The 20,833-nt window shown below is 43.2% G+C and overlaps 2 long non-coding RNA genes and 5 other non-coding genes across 7 annotated transcripts in view; all 7 read left to right on the top strand.

Annotated features, from left to right (window-relative positions):
• The first annotated feature begins 423 nt into the window (after positions 1–423).
• LOC120875289 lies at positions 424–3,622 on the top strand. Its single transcript, XR_005723936.1, has 3 exons — positions 424–1,137; positions 3,062–3,202; positions 3,574–3,622. It is a non-coding gene; the product is annotated as an uncharacterized LOC120875289 (long non-coding RNA).
• On the top strand, positions 1,193–1,273 carry LOC120875790. Its single transcript, XR_005724085.1, has one exon. It is a non-coding gene; the product is annotated as a small nucleolar RNA SNORD115 (small nucleolar RNA).
• Positions 3,258–3,337, top strand: LOC120875791. Its single transcript, XR_005724086.1, has one exon. It is a non-coding gene; the product is annotated as a small nucleolar RNA SNORD115 (small nucleolar RNA).
• A 1,735-nt stretch (positions 3,623–5,357) lies between the features above and the next one.
• LOC120875792 lies at positions 5,358–5,436 on the top strand. Its single transcript, XR_005724087.1, has one exon. It is a non-coding gene; the product is annotated as a small nucleolar RNA SNORD115 (small nucleolar RNA).
• Positions 5,437–7,241: 1,805 nt separating this feature from the next.
• The window catches only part of LOC120875287, a 142,312-nt gene continuing 128,720 nt past the window's right edge, over positions 7,242–20,833 (top strand). The window contains exon 1 of the long non-coding RNA XR_005723933.1: positions 7,242–7,365. This is a non-coding gene — a long non-coding RNA (uncharacterized LOC120875287). The remainder of the gene's footprint in view (positions 7,366–20,833) is intronic.
• LOC120875789 lies at positions 7,421–7,501 on the top strand. Its single transcript, XR_005724084.1, has one exon. It is a non-coding gene; the product is annotated as a small nucleolar RNA SNORD115 (small nucleolar RNA).
• Positions 9,514–9,592, top strand: LOC120875793. The gene has a single exon (XR_005724088.1). It is a non-coding gene; the product is annotated as a small nucleolar RNA SNORD115 (small nucleolar RNA).

The following is a 20,833-nucleotide window of genomic DNA, read 5'->3' as shown; positions in this document are numbered from 1 at the left end:
AGTTATTCCTGATGGGCCCTTTGCTGAGTTTTGTTTCATTTGTACTCAGGCACCATGCGCCTCCTGGGGACCACAGCCTTTAACAATAACACCTCCAGAGGAGAAACCTCTTTTGAGCTTACTTCCTAGTGAGACGGTTGAGAGCTCTTTGCAGCCCATATTAACTCCATCATAGGGCACTGTTCACCTGAAGTAGAGGGGTGGTTCCTTGACATGGGCCGAACAAGGAGTAGTTGCCTTCTTGTTGTTTGGAGGCTTTCAGCAGGCCATGGAGGGGATGCCCCAGCAGGCAATGATGGCTCTTGTTTCCAGCTTGAATGTTCCCTTGCAGGGCATTGCCAGGTTGACTCGTGATGAGCCCATGGGCCCGGCCACAGATACCTGCTTCCTCAAGCATCCATTCTGTGGAATTTCTTGGCCTCTTTTTTCATGTGATTGTGGCAAATGGCCAAACTTCATGTCCGCTCAGCCACCCCTTGCTAGCACAGACCCAGACTGAGCTTGGAGGAGCATCTCCATTCCCCAAGACATGTCCATGGAATCTTGGCAGCTGAGAGGTCCTTGTGAGCCTCTCAGAGCCTATGAGGCTCTGTCTTCTCTCAGGACTCTTTCTTGGAGTCACCATTTCTATCTCCCTGGATGTATTGTTATTCATATACTCACTCAAATATTGATCCATTCATCCACTTGTTTCTTCATGTTTGTCAGTATGTAGGGTAGGAGGGAAAGATGGAGAAAAGTGAGGATGTAGGGAGGTAGCGAACCAGAGAGGATGGGAGGTTGGAACTTAGAGAGGTAAGGAAGAAGGTAGACAAGCATTTTAGCCAGGGGTTTGTGTCTCTGCATATAGGTGCATTTCATTGCTTTCTTATGTTCCTGAACTTATTGCTCTAGCTATGTCTTGTAGCAACATTTCCTACATCAAAGTGTAGCACACTTTGTAGCAAAGCCTATAGAGACAGACTAGGAGCTCTTACAGGAGTCTTTCTGCTCTCTAGATAGACAACATCTGCAAAGAAAGGATTATCTGAGTGTGGCTTGCTGCTCCTGGTGCAACTGTCTCAGCCTTGGTGCCACAGCTGGGTAGACAGAAACTCAAGCCCTTTACAGCTTCCTTATTTCCAGAGAGCTTTGGAGGTAAGACTATTTAGGTTCCTGTGCATAGATGCACTTCATGGGGCATAGCTCACTTGGGTTGATGAGAAGAATTCACATAGTTTTGAAGAGAAATGATCACCTAAAAATCATGTTCAATAGAAGTATGCTGAGGCCTATTGGAGGTTGCAGTCCAGAAGCTAGAGGTCAGGGACCTTTCTTTTTTCTCTGAAACCCTGGGATTTAGGTGTGGAGGCACCCTACCCCTTGAGGAAAGCCTACAGTATCTAGGGGCTTCCACAGGGCAAAGGCCTGGTCCTGCCTTTAGTGATCCCAATTTCCACAGCCCACCAGGAGGCATTAGGTGGAGCCTTTCCATAATTCCTTCTCTTCAAATTGTTTCTTTTAGGCGGATGTTCTATAGAGATTCTTGCCACATGCTAAATAACTTGAGGTGAATGGCTCTCTTTGGTCCTACACATGGGCCCCAGAGGGAGGTGGACCATGGGGGAGGCACCCCTTTAGGCATTCCAGAGGTGGGAATCCTTTTGGGAACCTCAGTCATCACCATGGTGGAACTTATGCTGCAGTGGCATTTCCAGGGGCTAGTAACTCAGGTACTGAAAAGCCTTTCATTAAATGTGAATTCTAATTAGATTAGACATGGAGACAATGTTTGCATCCCTGGCCAACTGGAGTCATCCACCCAAAGGTCTCTGCACACCTCCATGCAGAGCATGCTGATTGACTGAGAGAATGGTCAGCTGTGGTGTGTTCTTTTCAGTCTCCCAAGAACCATCAGCAGAGAAAGATGGTGCCCCAGGACCGGTGATCATGGCAGATAAACCCTGCTGGCTATTGAGAAAGCTGAAGGTCAGCCCATGAGATTTCATGGAGCATGGCCAGCTCACTTTCAGGCACGGTAGGTTCTCGATGTGGCCACTTGTTCCTAATGGGCCCTATGTTGGGTTTTGTTTCATTCATTCAGTCACTCGGGCCCCTTGTGTTTCATGTGGCGTTCTTCCTCTCTGGGGGCCATGGCTGCCAATGATAGCATCTTCCAGAGGAGAAGTTCCTACCACGCTTACTTTCATAGTAAGGTTGTTGAGAACCTTTCAGGGTCACAGTATCACCTCCATTGAGAGGCACCATTTGCCTGAAGTAGAGAGTCAGTCCCATGATATGGACTGAGCAAGGACTAGATGCATTGCTGCTGTTTGAGGGGCTTGGGCAAGCCCAGGGTAGGGAGTGCTGAACCAGCCAGCAATGGTTCCTGTCCCCATCCTGAAGGTTCCCATGCAGGGCACTGACGTGTTAACTGGTGCTGAGCCCTCAGGTCCCGTCTCCAAATATCTGCATCCTCGACCACCTCTTCTGAGGGATTTCATGGCCTTGTTTTCTGCATGTTTGCAGTAAGTGGCCAGCCCCATGTCCCCTCTGTGATCCCTTGCTTGCAAAGACCAGGTTTGACCATAGAGGAAGTCTCCATTCCCAAAACAGATCCATAGACTCTTGGAGGTTGAGAGGCCCTTGTGCCAGGCCTCTGCTGGGTGGAAAGTCCATGAGGCTCTGCCTTCTCTTGTAACTCCTCTTTGAATATGCCATTTCAGGCTGCTTGTACATGTTATTCTTATATTCACTCATGCCTTGATCACTTATCCACTCATTCCCTCACATTTGGCAGTAAGTATGGTGGGAAGGAAGGAGTGTTTGTAAAAAAGTAAAGAGGTAAGGAACTAGAGAGGTAGGGACCTAGCAGGGAGGAAAGGTTGGTAGTAGTTATGTATTTCAGCCAGGGATTTTTGTCTCTGCATATAGGTGTATTTAGTTGCTTTCTAGTGTTCCTGGATGTGTCTCTATAGTTATGTCTTGCAGCGTCATTCACTGCATGAAGGTGCAGCATGCATGACCACCAAAGCCTGCAAGGATGGAGTAGGTGTTCTCATAGCTGTTGTTCTCCTTCTAGACAGACAACAACCCCAGAGGAAGGAAGATCTGAGCATGGCCTGCTGCCCCTAGGGCAATCAATATCAGCCTTGATCCAGCCTTTGGTGTGGACAGAAACTCACATCCTCTGGGGCATCCTCCTTTCCAGAAAGCATCAGAAGTAAGCCTACTCAGGTGCCTGTGCATGCATACAATGCGTGGGGCATGCCTCGTTTGGGTTGGTGATGAGAACTCATATGGTCCTGAAGAGAGATGGTGATCTAAAATCATGCTCAATTGGACTATGGTGAGGCTCAATGGAAGTGACATTACAGGGCCCAGAGGTTGTGGTTTCTTCTGTTCTTTCTAGAGCCCTGGGATTTGAGTGTGGAGGCACCCTATCCCTGAGTCTCTACAGTGCTCAGGAGCTTCCATGTGACCAAAGTCTGTCATGCCTTTGGCTTTCTTTCCTGATCCCTGCTTCCAGTACCCACCCAAAGGACATAGCCGGGACCTTTCTTTAGCTACTTCTCTTCAAATTGTGTCTTTCAGTCAAACATTCTGGAAAAGGCCCCAATGTGACCTGAACAATTCGAGGTGAGTGACTCTCTTTGGTCCTTAACATGGGCCCTGGAGGACATTGGGCTATGGAGTAGGCCCACCTCAAGGCAGTCAAGAGTGGGGAGTTGTTTGCGGTCCACAGTCCTCTCAAAGGGGAACTTCTGCTGCAGTGCCTTCAAGACCATCTATGATCTTGGAGACTGAAATGCTTTCTATTGGTCCTACATTCTAATCAGATTGATCATGGAGGCAGTGTTTGTTTCCTGGCTCCCTGAGGAATATCCACACACAGGTCTCTGCACACTTTTGTACAGAGCTTGCTGAACATCTAAGAGGATGGTCTGTTTGTGTGCTTCGCAGTCTCTGAAGAACAAGCAATAGAGAAAGATTATGCCCTAGACTGGACAATGGTGAGAGGCAGGAAACTGTCCAGTGGGTCATGGAAGTTAGACGGTGCTGGCTGTTAAGAGAGCTAAAGAGTAGTCCCTGAGATTCCATGGGGTGTGGCTAATTAACTTACAGGCATGGCAGGGTCTTGGTGAGACCACTTGTTCCTGATGGGCCCTTTGATGGGTTTTTCATTTTTCTACTTGGGCCCCAGGCATATCTTGAAGCATTCTCCCTCTCTGGGGGGCATGGCCTTCAGTGATCACACCTCCAGAGAAGAAACCTCTTTGGAGCTTAACTTTCTAGTAAGGCTGTTGCAAGCCCTTCAGAGCCCTGGTAGCATCTCCATCATGAGGCTGTATTTGCCTGGAGTAGAACAATGGCCTCAAGATGTGGGTCAGTCCAGGAACAGTTGCATTGTTTTTGTTTGGGGGCCTTCAGCAGGCCATGGGAGAGGACATGCACCAGGTGATGAGGCCTCTTGTTCCCAGCCTGAATGTTCCCATACAAGGCATTGCCACGTTGACCAGTTCTGAGCCTTTGTGCCCTGTCACCAGATACCTGCTTCCTCAAGAATCCATTCCGTGGGACTCTGTGGACTCATTTTCTGTGTGTTGGCTGCAAGTGGCCTAGCCCCATGTCTTCAATTCCACCCCTTGCTTGCACAGACCAAGATCAAACTGAGAGGTACATCTCTGCTTTCCAAAACACATTTATAGAATTTTAGTAACTGAGAGACTGTTGCACTGGGCCTTCTTCTGGGTATACAGCCCATGAGGCTCTCCCTTCTCTTGGGGCACCTTTGTGGAGCTGCCATTTTTCCCTCTCTGGACATATTACTTATGTATTCACTCAAGCACTGATATGCTAGTCACTTGTTTCCTCAGGTTTGGCAGTAAGGTTTGTTGGGCGGTAAGGATGGATGAAGAAAAGTAAGGAGGTCGATAACTAGAGATAGGGAACATAGAAAGCTAGAGAGGTAGCAAGGAAGGTTGGTGGTAGGAGTACATTTTACCCAGGGGTTTGTGTCACTGTGTATAGATAGATGCATTTTGTTGCTTTCTTCGGTTCTTGGATTTATCACTCTAGATAGGTCTTGTAGCATCATTCACTGCGTGAAGGTGTAGCATACATGACTACCAAAGCCTACAGGGCCAAACTAGATGTTGGCAGAGCTGTTGTGCTCCTCTCTAGACAGACAAAGCCCCAAAGGAAGGAAGATCTGACTCATACCTGTTGCTTCCAGGGCCATTGATGTCAGCCTTGGTACAGCACCTAGGGTAGACAGAAACTCACATACTTTGGGGCTTCATCATTTCCGGAATGCATTGAAGGCAAGCCTACTCAGACTCTTGGTATAGATGCAATGTGTGGAGCATGCCTTGTTTGGCTTAATGATGAGAAATCATATGGTTCTAAAGAGAGAAAATGACATAAAAATGATGCTCAATAGGATTGTGCTGAGCTGAATGGAAGTGGCAGTCCAAGGGCAAAAGGTCTTGGTTCCTTCCGTCCCTTTTGGAGCATTAGAATTTGGGTGTGTAGGTAACTGATCCCACAAGGAGAGCCCCTGTGTCTCCGCCTTGTCTAGCGTCTTTTACATCAGCAAATTCCTAGTCCTGCCTTTGACTTTCTTTGCTGATCCCTACTTTTACCGCCTACCTGGAGGCCATAGGCAAGGCCTTTCCTTAGCTCCTTCTCTTTGCATCTTGTCTTTCAGTAAGATGCTCTGGTGAGGGTCCCACTACGACCTGAATGATTCAAAGTGAATGGTTCCCTTTTTCCCTGGACATGAACACCAGAGGATGAGGGAGGCACACCTCAAGGCAGTCCAAAGTGAGGAGTCCTTGCGGGAACCTCAGTCATCACAAAGGGTGAACGTATTCTACAATGCCATCTAGACAGGCTAGGATCTCTGACATTAAAAGGCCTTTTGTTAAACCTGAATTCTAGTCAGACTGGACATCAAGACAGTGTTCACTTCCCTGGTCGGGGAACATCCACACAAATATCTCTGCAAACTTCCATGCAGAGCACATCAATCACCTGAGGGGATGGTCACCCATGGTGTGTGCTTTCCAGTCTCCCAAGAATGGTTGGTCGGGAAGGACTGTGCCCCAGGCCTGGCAATGGTGATAAGCAAGTAGTAACTTGTCCACTGGGTCTTGGCAAGTGGACTCTGTTGCTGTTGAGAGAGCTGAAGGGCAGCCCGATGGAGCTTGGCCAGATCACTTTCAGGCATAGTGAGTTCTCAATGTGGTCATTTGTTCCTGATGGGCCCTTTGATGTGTTTGTTTTATTCACCCACTCGGGCACCTTGCATCTCCTGGGGTGCTCTTTCACTCTGGGGCCACAACCTTCAATGATAGCACCCCCCAGAAGAGAAACCCCTCCCAAATATACCTTTTTGGTAAGGCTGTTGAGAGCCCTTTGGAGCCTCTCTATCAGCCCCAGCATGCGGCCCCGATTGCCTGAAGGAGAGCTGTGACACCATCACGAGGGTCAAGCGAGGAGTAGTTGCGTTGGGCTTGTTTGGGGCCTTTGGTGGGACACAGGAGGGGACGCTGCTCCAGGCAACAGTGGCTCCTGTTCCAGCCTAAACATTCCTGTGTAGAGTGTTGCCGGGTTGACTAGTGCTGGGTCTATATGCCCTGTCACCAGATAGCTGCTTCCTTCAGAATCAATTCCATGGGACGTCGTGGCCTCATTCTCCATGTGTTGGCAGCAAGTGACCAGGCCCAATGTCCCCTCAGCCACCCCTTGCTTGAACAGACAAGAATTGAGCTCGGAGGAATGTCTCCATTCCACAAGACACATCTGTAGAATCTTGGCAGCCAAGAGGTTCTGTCAGGTGGAGAAATGAGGCTCTGCCTTCTCTCTCGATTCCTTTATGGAATTACCGTTTCTTCCCCCCGGTCACGTTATTCATGTACTCACTCATGCACTTATCCACTCATCCACTCATTCCCTAATGTTTGCCCATACATAAGGTGGGAGGGAAGGATGAATAAAAGTAAGGAGGTGGGGAGGTAGAGAACTAGAGAGGTAGGGAGGAAGATGGGTGGTAGTCATGCATTTTAGCCAGGGGTTTGTGTCTCTGTGTATAAGTGCATTTTGTCACTTTCTTGGGTTCCTGTATGTCTTGTTCTAGATATGTCTTGTAGCATTATTCACTGCATGAAGATGTAGCACATGTGACCATCAAAGCCTACAAGAAATAAGAAAGAATTCTCACAGGTATCTTTTTGCTCTATAGACAGACAACATCCCCAGAGGAAGGAAGATCTGAGTGTGGCTTGCTGCCCATGGGAAATAAATGTCAGCCTTGGTGCAGCACCTGGGGTAGCCAAAAACTCACAATCTTTGGGACATACTCATTTCCAGAAAGCTTCAGAGGTAAGCCTACTCAGGTGCCTGTGCCTGAATGTGATATGAAGGAAGTACCTCAGTTGTGTCAATGTTTAGAATTCATATGGTCCTGAAGAAAGATGATGACCTAAAAATCATTCTCAAAAAGATTATGCTGAGACCCAATGGACATTCTGTGCAAAAGCAGAAGGTCTCTCTGTCCCTTCTGGAGCCCTGGGATTTGGCTGTGGAGGCACCCTATCCCACGGAGAGTGTACTTAAGTACTCTCTGCAGTGTCTAGGGGCTTCCATTTGGCTAGGGACTGGCCCTGCCTTTGGCTTTCTTTGCTAATCCCTGCTTTCACCACTCACCCGGAGGACATACACTGGGCCTTTCCTTACTTAGCACTTTCTTTTTGAATTGCATCTTTCGGTCAGACATTCTGGCAAGGATCTTGCCACGGCCTGAATGATTCAAGGTTAATGGCTCTCTTTTGTCCTCAACACAGGCCCCGGAGGAAGACAGACTATGAGGGAGGTGAGTGTCAAGGCAGTAGAGAGAGGGGCGTCCTTGCAGGAACCTCAGTTCTCACAAAAGGGGAACTACTGCTGTGGCACCGTCACAACAGGCTAGGAACTCGGGCACTGAAAAGCCTTTCATTCAACCTGAATTCTTGTCATATTGTACACGGAGGCGATGTTTGCTTCCCTTGCCCCACTGGGGAACATCCATCCACACACAGGTCTCTGCACATCTTTGTCCAGAGCACACTGATCTACTGAGAGGATGGTCACCTATGGTGTGTCCTTTCACTTTCCCAGTAATTTTTTGTGGGAAGGATCCTGCCTCAGGCCTGGCAATGGTGAGAGGCAGGCATGAACCTGTCTGGGCACATAGATGCTGCTGGCTGTTGAGAGAGCTGAAGGGTAGCCCCTTCCATGGTGCTTGGCCAGGTCATTTTCAGGCATGGCAAGTTCTCATGAGACCAGTTATTCTGATGGGCCCTTTAACATGTTTTGTCCTGTTCGTCCACTCAGTCCCTTGAATCTCCTGCAGTGTTCTTCCTCTCTGGGGGTCACAGCCTTCAATGATAGCAACCCCAGAAAAGAAACCCTTGCAAACGTACCTTCTTAGTAAGGCTGCTGAGAGCCCTTCAGAGCCCCCGTATCATGTTCATCGTGAGGCCCCATTTGCCTGAAGTAGAGGAGTGGCTTCACGATGTGAACCAAACAGGGAGTAGTTGCATCGTTGTTGTTGCAGGACCTTTGGCAAGCCATTGGAGGTGAGGCTGCACCAGGTGACAATGTCTCCTGTCCCTAGCCTGAATGCTTCTGTGTAGGGCATTGCCAGTTGCCTGGTGCTGAGCCCACATGCCCCAAATCCAGATATCTGCTTCCTGAAGCATCATTTCATGCTTGTTACTTCATTTTTCTGTATGTTGGTGGCAAGCAGCCAAGCTCCATGTCTTTTCACCCACTCATTGCTCACAAAGGCCGGATTAGAACTCAGAGGAACATCTTGTCCCCCAAGACACAACTATAGAATCTTGGTAACCAAGAGGCCCTCTCGCCGGGCCTTCTGCCAGGTGGAGAGCCCATGAAGCTCTGCTTTCTCTCAGTACTCCTTTATTGATTCACCATTCTTCCTCCCTGGACCAGTTATTCATCTACTCACTCATGCACTGATCCACTTGTTCACTCTTTCCCTCACATTTGACAGTAGGTAAGATGAGTGGGAGGATGTAAGGGAGAAAAGTAAGGTGGTAGGGAGCTAGAAAAGTAGGGAGATAGGAAGCTGGAGAGGTAGCAAGGAAGGTTGGTGGTAGGTATGCATTTCAGCCAGGGATTTGTGTATAAATGAATTTTCTCACTTTTTCTTGGTCCTGGATATGTCACTGTAGGTGTGTCTTGTAGCATATTTGTTGCATGAAGGTGTAGACCATGTGACCACCAAATCCTTCATGGACATACTAGGTGTTCTCACAGCAGTCATGCTTCTCTCTAGACAGACAATACCAGAGAGGAAGGAAGATCTGAGTATGGCCTGCTGTCCCCAGGCCAATCAATGTGTCTTGGTGTAGAATCTGGGGTAGGCAGTCTCTTGTCCTGTGGGACATACTCATTTCCAGAAATCCTCAGAGATAAGCCATCTCAAGCCCCTATGTGTAGATGCAATGAGTGGGAACTGCATTGTTTGGCATGATGAATAGAATGCATATAGTCCTGAAGAGAGATGATGACCCAAAAGTCATGCTCAGTAATTACACTGAGGCCCAATAGACACAGCAGTCCAGGGACCGGATGTCAGGGATCTTTCTGTCCCTTCTGGAGCCCTGGGATTTGACTGCCGAGATACCTTATCCCTCAAAGAAAGCCCTTATGTCTCTACAGTGCCTAAGGGCTTCCATGTGGCCAAGGCCTGGTCCTGCCTTTGGCTTTCTTTCCTGTTCCCTACCTCCAGAGTTTTGCCAAGATAACGCACTGGTCATAGCAAACATCCTCTTCCAACAACACAAGAAAAGACTCTACACATGGACATCACCAGGTAGCCAACACCAAAATTAGATCGAATGTTCTTTGCAGCCAAAGATGGAGAAGCTCTATACAGTCAGCAAAAACAAGACTGGGAGCTGACTGTAGCTCAGATCATGAACTCCTTATTACCAAATTCAGACTTAAATTGAAGAAAGTAGGGAAAACCACTTGACCATTCAGGTATGACCTAAACATCCTATGATTATTCACTGAAGTGAGAAATAGATTTAAGGGACTAGATCTGATAGACAGAGTGCCTGATGAACTATGGACAGAGGTTCATGACATTGTACAGGAGGGAGGGATCAAGACCATCCCCAAGGAAAAAAGATGCAAAAAAGCCAAAAGGCTATCTGAGGAGGCCTTACAAATAGCTGTGAAAAGAAGAGAAGTGAAAAGCAAAGGAGAAAAGGAACATATAAGCATCTGAATGCAGAGTTCCAAAGAATAGCAAGGAGGGATAAGAAAGCCTTCTTCAGTGATCAGTGCAAAGAAATAGAAGAAAACAATAGAATGGGAAAGACTAGAGATCTCTTCAAAAAAATTAGAGATACCAAGGAAATATTTTATGCAAAGATGGACTCAATAAAGGACAGAAATGGTATGGACCTAACAGGAGCAGAAGATATTAAGAAGAGGTGGCAAGAATACACAGAAGAACTGTACAAAAAAGATCTTCATGATCCAGATACTCATGACGGTGTGATCATTCACCAGGAGCCAGACATCCTGGAATGTGAAGTCAAGCGGGCCTTAGAAAGCATCATTACGAACAAAGCTAGTGGAGGTGATGGAATTCCAGTTGAGCCATTTCAAATCCTGAAAGATGATGCTGTGAAAGTGCTGCACTTAATATGCCAGCAAATTTGGAAAACTCAGCAGTGGCCACAGGACTGGAAAAGGTCAGTTTTCATTCCAATTCCAAAGAAAGGTAATGCCATACTCAACTACCACACAATTGTACTCATCTCACATGATGCAAAGTAATGCTTAAAATTATCCAAGCCAGGCTTCAGCAGTACATGAACTGTGAACTTCCAGATGTTCAAGCTGGTTTTAGAAAAGGCAGAGAAACCAGAGACCAAATTGCCAACATCTGTCGGATCATCAAAAACTCAAGAGAGTTCCAGAAAAACATCTATTTCTGCTTTATTGACTATGCCAAAGCCTTTGACTGTGATCACAATAAACTGTGGAAAATTCTGAAAGAGATGGGAATACCTGACCTGCCTCTTGAGAAATCTGTATGCAAGTCAGGAAGTAACAGTTAGAACTGGAGATGGAACAACTGACTGGTTCCAAATAGGAAAAGGAGCACATCAAAGCTGTATATGTCACCCTGCTTATTTAACTTATATGCAGAGTACATCATGAGAAACGCTGGGCTGGATGAAGCAAAAGCTAGAATCAAGACTGCCAGGATAAATATCAAAACCCTCAAATATGCAGATATCACCACCCTTATGGCAGAAAGTAAAGAAAAACTAAAGAACCTCTTGATGAAAGTGAAAGAGGAGAGTGAAAAAGTTGGCTTAAAACTCAACATTCAGAAAACTAAGATCACGGCATCTCATCCCATCACTTTGTGGCAAATAGAAGGGGAAACAGTGGAAACAGTGGCTGACTTTATTTTTCTGGGCTCCAAAATCACTGTAGATGGTGACTGCAGCCATGAAATTAAAAGATGCTTGCTCCTTGGAGGGAAAGTTATAACCAACCTAGACAACATATTAAAAAGCAGAGACATTACTTTGCCAACAAAGCCCCATCTAGTCAAAGCTATGGTTTTTCCAGTGGTCATGTATGGATGTGAGAGTTGGACTATAAAGAAAGCTGACCACCAAAGAATTGATTCTTTTGAACTGTGGTGTTGGAGAAGACTGTTGAGAGTCCCTTGGACTGCAAGGAGATCCAAACAGTCCATCCTAAAGGAGATCAGTCCTGAGTGTTTATTGGAAGGACTGATGTTGAGGCTGAAACTCCAGTACTTTGGCCACCTGCTGGAAACAGCTGAGTCATTTGAAAAGACCCTGATGCTGGGAAAGATTGAGGGCGGTTGGAGAAGGGGACGACCAAGTATGAGATGGCTGGATGGCATCACCGTCTCGATGGACATGAGTTTGAGTAAACTCCAGGAGTAGGTTATGGACAGGGAGGCCTGGCGTGCTGCAGTTCATGAGTTTGCAAAGAGTCAGACACGACTGAGCAACTGAACTGAATTGAGCCTCCACTGCCCACCCAGAGGATGTTGGCGGGCCCTATTTAGCTCCTTCTCTCAAATTGTGTCTTTCTGTCAGATATTCTGGTGAGGATTTTGCATAGCTTGAATTATTTGAGGTGAGTAGCTCTCTTTGGTCCTAGACACAGGCTCCAGAAGTGTTGGACTGCAGAGAAGGCCTTCCTCAAAGCAGTCCAGAGGGCCGAGTCTTTTTTGTAATCTCATTCCTCACAGAGTAGGACTTCTTGATTTCTGTCAAGATGGTGGCACCATCTTGATGGGTTAAGAACTTGAACACTGAGGAACCTTTTGTTAGGCTTGAATTCTAGTCGTATGGTCACAGAGGCAATGTCTGCTTCCCTCGTCCCTGGAGAACACCCACACACAGGTTTCTGCATACCTCCATGCAGAGCACACTGATCCACTGGGGGCCAGTCACCTGTGATGTGTGCTTTGCTGTCTCCCAAGAAGAGAGATCATCCCCAGGCCTGGCAATGTTAAGAGGCTGGCAGGAACCCATCCACCAGATCTTGGCAGGTAGGTGCTGCTTGCTGTCAAAAGATGAAGCACAGTCCCTGGTTTACCATAAGACTTGACCAGGTCATGTTCAGACATGGCAAACAACTGTGAGGCCAGTTGTTTCTGATGGACCCTAGAGTGGATTTGCTTCACTGACCAACTCAGGCTTGTGTCTCCTAGGGCAGTCTTCCTCTCTGGGGTCCACAACTTTTAAAGATGTCTCCCCCTAGAGAAGAAATCCCTCTGAGATTACCTTCCTGATAAGGCCTTTGAGAGCCATTTGGAGACCTGGTATCATCTGCAACATGAGGCCCTGTTTGTCCAAAGTAAAAGGTTGGCCCCATGACATGGACTGAGTAGGGAGTAGTTGCATTACTGTTTGGGGAGTTTTGTCAGGTCATTGGAGAGGACGCTGCAGCAGACAATGATGGCTCTTTTGCACAGCCTGAATATTCCCATGCAGGGCATTGCAAGGTTGACTGGTGCTAAGCCCATGGGCCTTTCTCGGTATATCTGATTTCTTGAGTGTAAATTCATGTGGTCACATAGCCACATTGTGTATTTTTACCAAGAAAAATAGAAGCCTAGTGTCTTGCACAACCTGGGTTTCAAAGAGGTAGAGGAACCAGAGATCAAATTGCCAGCATTCACTGGATTGTGGTGAAAGCAAGGTAGTTTCAGAGGAACATTTATTTCTGCTTCATTGACTTCACTAAAGCCTTTGTGCTGATCACAACAAACTGGAAAATTCTTAAAGATGAGAGTACCAGACCACCTTACCTCTCTCGTGAGAAACCTGTATGTGGATCAAGAAGCAATAATTAGAACCAGACATGGAACAGTGGACAGGTTCAAATTTGGAAAGGAGTGCAAGGATGTATATCATCACCCTGCTTATTTAACTTATTTGTAGAGTATATCATGTGAAATGCTGACCTGGATGAATCACATCTGAAATCAAGATTGCCAGGATAATTATCAACAACCTCAGATATACAGATGATAGCACTTTAATGGCAGAAAATAAAGAGAAACTAAAGAGCCTCTTAATGAGGGTCAAAGAGGAAAGTGAAAAAGCTGGCTTGAAACGCAACTTTAAGAAAAACTAAGATTATGGCATCCTGTCCCATCACTGTATGGCAGATAAAAGGAAATAAAGTAGAAGTAATGACAAAGTTTATTTTCTTGGGCTCCAAAATCACTGTTGATAGTGACTAAAGACATGAAAGTAAGGAAGGAAAGCTATGACAAACCTAAACAGCATATTAGAAAGCAGAGACATCACTTTGCCAACAAAGGTCCATATAGTCAAAGCTATGGTTTTTCCAGTAGTCATTTATTTACATGAGAGTTGGACTATAAAAAAAGCTAAGTGCAGAAGAATTGATGCTTTCAAATTGTTGTGCTGGGGAAGACTCTTTAGAGTCCCTTGAACTTCAAGGAAATGAAACCAATCATAAAGGAAATAGACCTTAAATACTCATTGGAAGGACTGTTTCTGAAGCTGAAGCTCCAATACTTTGGCTACCTGATGTAAAGAACCAACCATTGGAAAAGACCTCAATGATGGGAATGATTGAAGGCAAAAGGAGAAGGGGGCAGCAGAGGTTAAGATGGAAAGATAGCATCACTGACTCAAAGGACATGAATCTGAGTAAACTCTGGAGGATAGTAGAGGACAGAGAAGCCTGCCATGCTACAATCCATGGGGACTCTAAGAATCAGACAGGACTAAGAGACTGAACAGCAACAGCAGCAGTGTCCTCTTTGTCATCTATAGTTTTAACAGACATTGAAGAACCAGTAGGAATTTCTTCTTTCTTTAATCATTCCATGTTGTGTGAATCAACTGTTGCATAATTAATGGTGCTTTTGATTGCATTCTATATTTGTTTTTGATATAAAGACATGCCAAATAAATTATTTACCATTAAAATTTTTATTTCTCATCATTGAATATTGTCCATTTTTTTGTCCTTCATTACAGACTACTTGGTAAGATGACTTTTTGGTCATCTTTGACTGTACTTTTACCATCATATCTTCCTGCATTCAATCTAGCCACTTATACACTGAAATTTAAACTTTATTCCCGTTAGGTGCTTTCTGGAACTGTTATGTACATTTGTGAATATGCATATTTCCTAAATAAATTAGTTATTTGTTGAATGCCTTCTTAATATCTGATCCTAATTGGCAGGAATTTTCCAAATATTTTAGTACTCTTCAGTTTTTATTTTTCGAGCATTTTGATACCAGTTTTTGGGTACTTTTTATTCTTTTTTTCTTTCTGCAAGTCTGATTGATAGGTGGTATACAAGTCTATGATTTTATGTGAGTGACACCACCAGTGTAGCATGTAGTGACTCAAACTCCAAATAAAGCATTGGATTAGTGAAAACAGGGTTCTATGAAAGTTTCATTCAATTGGGAAACATGAAGATTATAATAGATTTTCGTCTCATAAATGACTGGCATAATTTCCAAAATCTTTTTGAGAAACTTTCCTCTATCTTCTGAATTTCCTTTAATTGAAACTTCAGAAGTTTTATTATTCTATGGTGAATATTTATTAAACAATTCATTTTCATTGTATATTTTAGGGTGATTATAGTATTGTGATATGTTTTAAGCATTTGTGGACTACTCACAAGAGACCTAGGCAAATGTGGCCTCACATTTGAGATTCATATATATGCTTTGCCTATGATATGTGGTCTTGAATATAATATATGCAAACTGATATATCTTCTAACATTTCTGATATTTCCATTGCTTTACCTCTTTCCTTAGAAAGGACGTGGGCTTCCCTGGCGGCTCAGATGGTAAAGCATCTGTCTGCAATGCGGGAGGCCTTGGTTCAAGCCCTGGGTTGGGAAGATCCCCTGGAGAAGGAAATGGCCACCCACTCCAGTATTCTTGCCTGGAAAATCCCATGGATGGAGGAACCTAGTAGGCTACAGTTCATGGGGTTGCAAAGAGTCAGACACAACTGAGCAACTTCACTTTCACTTTAGAAAGGAAGTACATAGTGTAATTAATTATTATTGTTCTTGATATTGCATCCTTGATAATACACCTAAGGACTTGCTTGTTTATGTCCTTGATTGATAAACCTGTAGTCAACAACATAAGCATTTTGGATATTTTAGAGTAAGAATCATATTCCCTGTGTAGAAATTATAGAATAGTCCACATGAATAATACATACATGAGAGATGTAGTTCTCAATAATAATAATGAAAAAATGAAATCTCAATCTCATAAAGCACCTGGTAGATCCCCAGAAATGTAGTAATTGTTCTAGTTTACCCTTGAAAGGTTGTTTTGGTCTACAGGTTATGGTTCTTGCCTCAGGCACAAGAGGTCCCAGGTTCAGATCCGGGACAAGCCCCCAAGATGAAAGGTTGTTGCTGAGCCCTGAAAGACGCCAGGATTCTTGGCCCCCAGAGGAGAGGAATTCAAATGATGAGGCATGATTGCTCAGAGCTTTTGTGTGATAAAGTTTTATTAAAGTATAAAAGAGATAGATAAAGCTTCTGACATAGACATCAGAAGGGGGCAGAAAGAGTGCCCCCCCTGCTATCCTTTAGCAGTATGTTACAAATCTATGAGCAGGCTGCTAATTAGAGAAAGGAAATGTCTCAAAACTCAGAGTGGCACCCTCATCCACATGCATTTTGAGATAACGTTGGCACAAGATGAGTCATCCCAGGCCATAAAACAACTGACATGAATCTTAAAGAAAGGCAGGTTTCCAAGCAAATATATAGTTTCATTAACATAGATTAGGAGAACAATTGTATGAGTAAAACATACTGGTTTGTTGAGCCCTTATAGGTTCTGAGTCTTAAGCTGAATGAATTGACTTGAAGAAAGACAGAGTCTAGGGTAAAAACATAATTCATTAGCATAGCTTAAGAAAAACATTTCCATAAGAAAAATGGATTGGTTAGCTCAAGATTTGAGAAAAGTTAAGTTCAGGTGGAATCAGGTATCATCATGGCAGCACAGAATTATAAGAGAAAACTTTTAATTTTGTATAGAGAAGGGAAAAAATCTGACACTTGTAGCTTTTTTCTTCCTGATGCTTAAGAGAGAGAGAAAAAATGCTTGACACTTGCAGCCTATTTCCTCTGTTTGGAGACCCCTAGCCTTCCCGCCTGTTACCCTGTCACCCTGACACCAGGATTTAAAGATACTATATCTGGTAAGAATTTTCAGGAAAGAACGATTAAATCTCTGGGTAGTTTTATAGTTCATCATCTTCATCATCAATTAAAAATGGGCAAAAGACATGAATATATTTTTTCCAAAGAAGACAAATGGAAAGCAGCTTTATCATTTCATTGATGAGCTCTAGAATTTTACTGGGAGCATCATTAGGATTTTCTATGTATAGTATTATGTCATCTGCAAAGAGTGACAGTTTTACTTTTTCTTTTCCAATTTGGCTTCCTTTCTTTTTCTTCTCTGACTGCCATGGCTAGGGCTTCCAAAACTATGTTGAATAAGGTGGTGAGAGTGGACACCCTTGTCTTGTTCCTGGTCTTAGCTTTCAGATTTCAGGAAAGGCTTTCAGATTTTCACCATTGAGTGTGATGTCATCTATGGTTTTGTCACATATGGCCTTTATTATGTTGCACTAGGTTCCTTCTGTGCCCATTTTCTGAAAAGTATCATAAATGGGTATTTAATTTTATTAAAATAATTTTCTGTTTCTATTGACATGATCATATGGTTTTTATTCTTCAGTTTGTTAATGTGGTGCATCACAGTCATTTACAGATATTGAAAAATTCTTGAATCCCACTTGATCATGGTGTATGGTCCTTGTAATGTATTTTAATATATTGTTGGATTTGTTTTGCTAGAATTTTGTTGAGGATTTTTGCATCTATGTTCCTCAATGGTATTATCCTGTAATTTTCTTTTTTGTGATGTCTTTGTGTGGTTTGATATCAAAGTGATGGGGACCTCTTGAATGAGTTTTGCAATGTTCCTTTCTCTGAAATTTTTTGGAAGAGTTTCAGAAGGATAGATGTTAACGCTTCTCCAAAAGTTTGATTGAATTCACCTGTGAAGTCATCTGCTCCTAGATGTTTGTTTGTTGTGAGAGGAGTTTTTTCCATCACAGTTTCAATTTCAGTACTTGTGGTTGGCCTGTTTATACTTTCTATTTCTTCTTGATTCAATTTTGGAAGGTTGTACCTTCCTAAGAATTTATTTCTCCTAGGTTGTTCAGTTTATTGGCATATAGTTCCTTGTGGTGGTCTCTCACGATCCTTTGTATTTCTGTGATGCCAGTTGTAACTTCTCCTTTTTCATTTCTAATTTTATTGATTTGAGTCCTCTCCCTTTTTTCTTAATGAATCTGGCTAAAGATTTGTCAATTTTGTGTACCTTCTTAAAGAACCAGCTTTTAGTTTCATTGATCTTTGTTATTGTTCTTTTTGTCTCTATTTCAATTATTTCTGCTCTGGTCTTTATGATTTCTTTCCTTCTAGTAACTTTGAGTTTTAATTGTATCTCTAGTTGCTTTGGGTGTAAGGTTACATTGTTTACTTGGGATTTTTCTTGTTTCCTGAGGTAAGATTGTATTGCTTTAAATTTCTGTATTAGAACTGCTTTTGCTGTGTTCCATAAGTTTTGGATCATCATGTTTTCTTTTACATTTGCCTCTATATTTTTTTAATTTCCTCTTTGGTTTCTTTAGTGATCCATTGGTTATTTAGTAGCATACTATTTAACATCTATGTGTTTCTGGTTTTTATAGGTTTTTTTTTTTTAATATATATAGTTGATTTCTAATCTCATAGTATTGTGGTCACAAAAGATGCTTGATGTAATTTTAATCTTTAAAAATTTACTGAGGCTCAATTTTTGACCCAGGGTGATCTATCCTGGAAAATGTTCCCTGTGCACTTGAAAAGAATGGGTATTCTGCTGCTTTTGGATGGAATGCTCTGTATATCGGAGAAGGCAATGGCAACCCACTCCAGTACTCTTGCCTGGAAAATCCCATGGGTGGAGGAGCCTGGTAGGCTGCAGTCCATGGGGTTGCTAAGTCAGACACGACTGAGCAAATTCACTTTCACTTTCATGCATTGGAGAAGGAAATGGCAACCCACTCCAGTGTTCTTGCCTGGGGAATCCCAGGGACGGGGGAGCCTGGTGGGCTGCCATCTATGGGGTTGCACAGAGTCGGACATGACTGAAGCAACTTAACAGCAGCAGCTCTGTATATATATCAGTTAAGTCTATCTGGTGTAATGTGTGATTTAATGCCTGTGTTTCCTTATTGATTTTCTTTCTGGATGATATGTTTGTCCATTGATGTAAGGGGAATGTTAAAGTTCTCTACTGTTATTATGTTACTGTCGATTCTTCTTTTTATGGCTGTTAGTATTTGTCTTATATATTGAGATGCTCCTATGTTGAGTGTATATATACAACTGTTATATCTTCTTATTGGGTAATCCCTTGATCATTATGTAGTGTCCTTCTTTGCATCTTGTAACAGCCTTTATTTTAAAGTCTATTTTGTCTGCTATGAGTATTGATACTCCAGCTTTGTTTTGATTCCATTTGCATGAAATATCTTTTTCCATTCTCTTACTTGCAATCTGTCTGTGTCCCTAGATCTGAAGTGGGTCGCTTGTAGACAGCACCTATACAAGTCTTGTTCTTGTATCCATTCAGTCACTCTGTGTCTTTTGATTGGAGCATTCAATCCATTTACATTTAAGCAAATTACCAATGTTTGTGCTTAATGCCATTTTGTTCATTTTTCTGAATATTTTCTGTAGGTCTTTTTTCTTTCTCTTTTGTTTTCTTTTCTCGTGGTGTGAGGTACAAATTTAGTGTTGTGTTGGTGTTGCTTTTTATTTTGTTTGTATGTATCTATTGTAGTTTTTTGGCTTGTGATTACCATGCAGTTTTGATATAGCAGTTTATATAAATATAAGATTAAGTTGCTAATCTCTTAATTTCCAATGCATTTCCAATACCTTGCCTCTTTATACTCCTCACAGCTGCTAGATTTGATGCTGTATTTGTGTGTAGATGCTTTCCCACTTCTATTTTATCTTTGCCTTTACCAGTGAGTGATCCCATTTGTAATTTTTGTTGTTGTTTTTGTTTGTTTCTAGTTATGGCCTTTTTGTTTCCACCTACAGAAGTTCCTTTAGCATTCCTTGTAAATTTAGTTTGGTAGTGCTGAATTCTCTGGGTTTTTGCTTGTCTGTAAAGCTTCTGATTTCTTTGTTGATTCTGAATGAGGGCCTTGGTGGGTATAGTATTCTGTTATAGGTTTTTCCCTTTCATCACTTTAACTATATCATGCCACTCCCTTCTGGCCTGCAGAGTTTCTACTAAAAAATCAGCTGATAACCTTATGGGGATTTCCTTGTATATTATTTTTTGCTTGTTAGTTTTAATATTTTTTTCTTTTTCCCCAGTTTTATCAGTATGCATCTCTGCATGTTCCTTCTTGGATTCATCCTGCCTAGTGAAGTGAAAGACACTCAGTCGTGTCTGACTCTTGTGACCCATTGGGCTGTAGCCTGCAAGGTTCCTCTGTCCATGGGATTCTCCAGAAGAATACTGGAGTGGGCTGCCATTTCCTTCTCCAGGGGATCGTTCCAAACCTGGAATCGAACCCATGTCTCCTGCATCTCAGGCAGATTCTTTACCGACTGAGCTAGGAGGGAAGCCCATTATCCTGCCTGGGACTCTGCAATTCCTGGACTTGGGAGACTGTTTCCTTTTTCATGTCAGGGAAATTTTGAGCTATGATCTCTTCAAATATTTTCTCAAGCCCTTTCTCTCTTCTTCTGGAACATCTATAATGCAAATATTGGTGAAATTAATGTTGTCCCGAGGTCTCTAAAACTGTCCTCATTCATTTATGTTCTTTTTTTCTTTATTTTGTTCTTCAGCAGTGATTTCCACCATTTTGTCTTCCAGCACACTTATGTGCTCTTCTGCCTCATTTACTCTTCTACTGATTTCTAGTGTATTTTTAATTTCAGTAGTTGTATTGTTTATCTGTTTTTCCTTATATCTTCTAGCTTGTTGTTAAACATTTCTTGTATCTTTTTAGTCTGTTCTTCCATTCTTTTTATAAGATCTTGGATCATCTTACTATCATTACTCTAAATTCTTTTTCAAATACATTGCCTGTTTCCACTTCACATAGTTTTCCTGTGGAGTTTGTCTTATTCCTTCATCTGGAACATATTC

Source organism: Oryx dammah, unplaced genomic scaffold (assembly GCF_014754425.2).
Source record: "Oryx dammah isolate SB20612 unplaced genomic scaffold, SCBI_Odam_1.1 HiC_scaffold_16, whole genome shotgun sequence".
Classification (NCBI taxonomy): Eukaryota; Metazoa; Chordata; class Mammalia; order Artiodactyla; family Bovidae; genus Oryx; species Oryx dammah.
The sequence above is the reverse complement of the archived record's forward strand: the minus strand, read 5'-3'. Positions and strand labels throughout refer to the sequence as shown.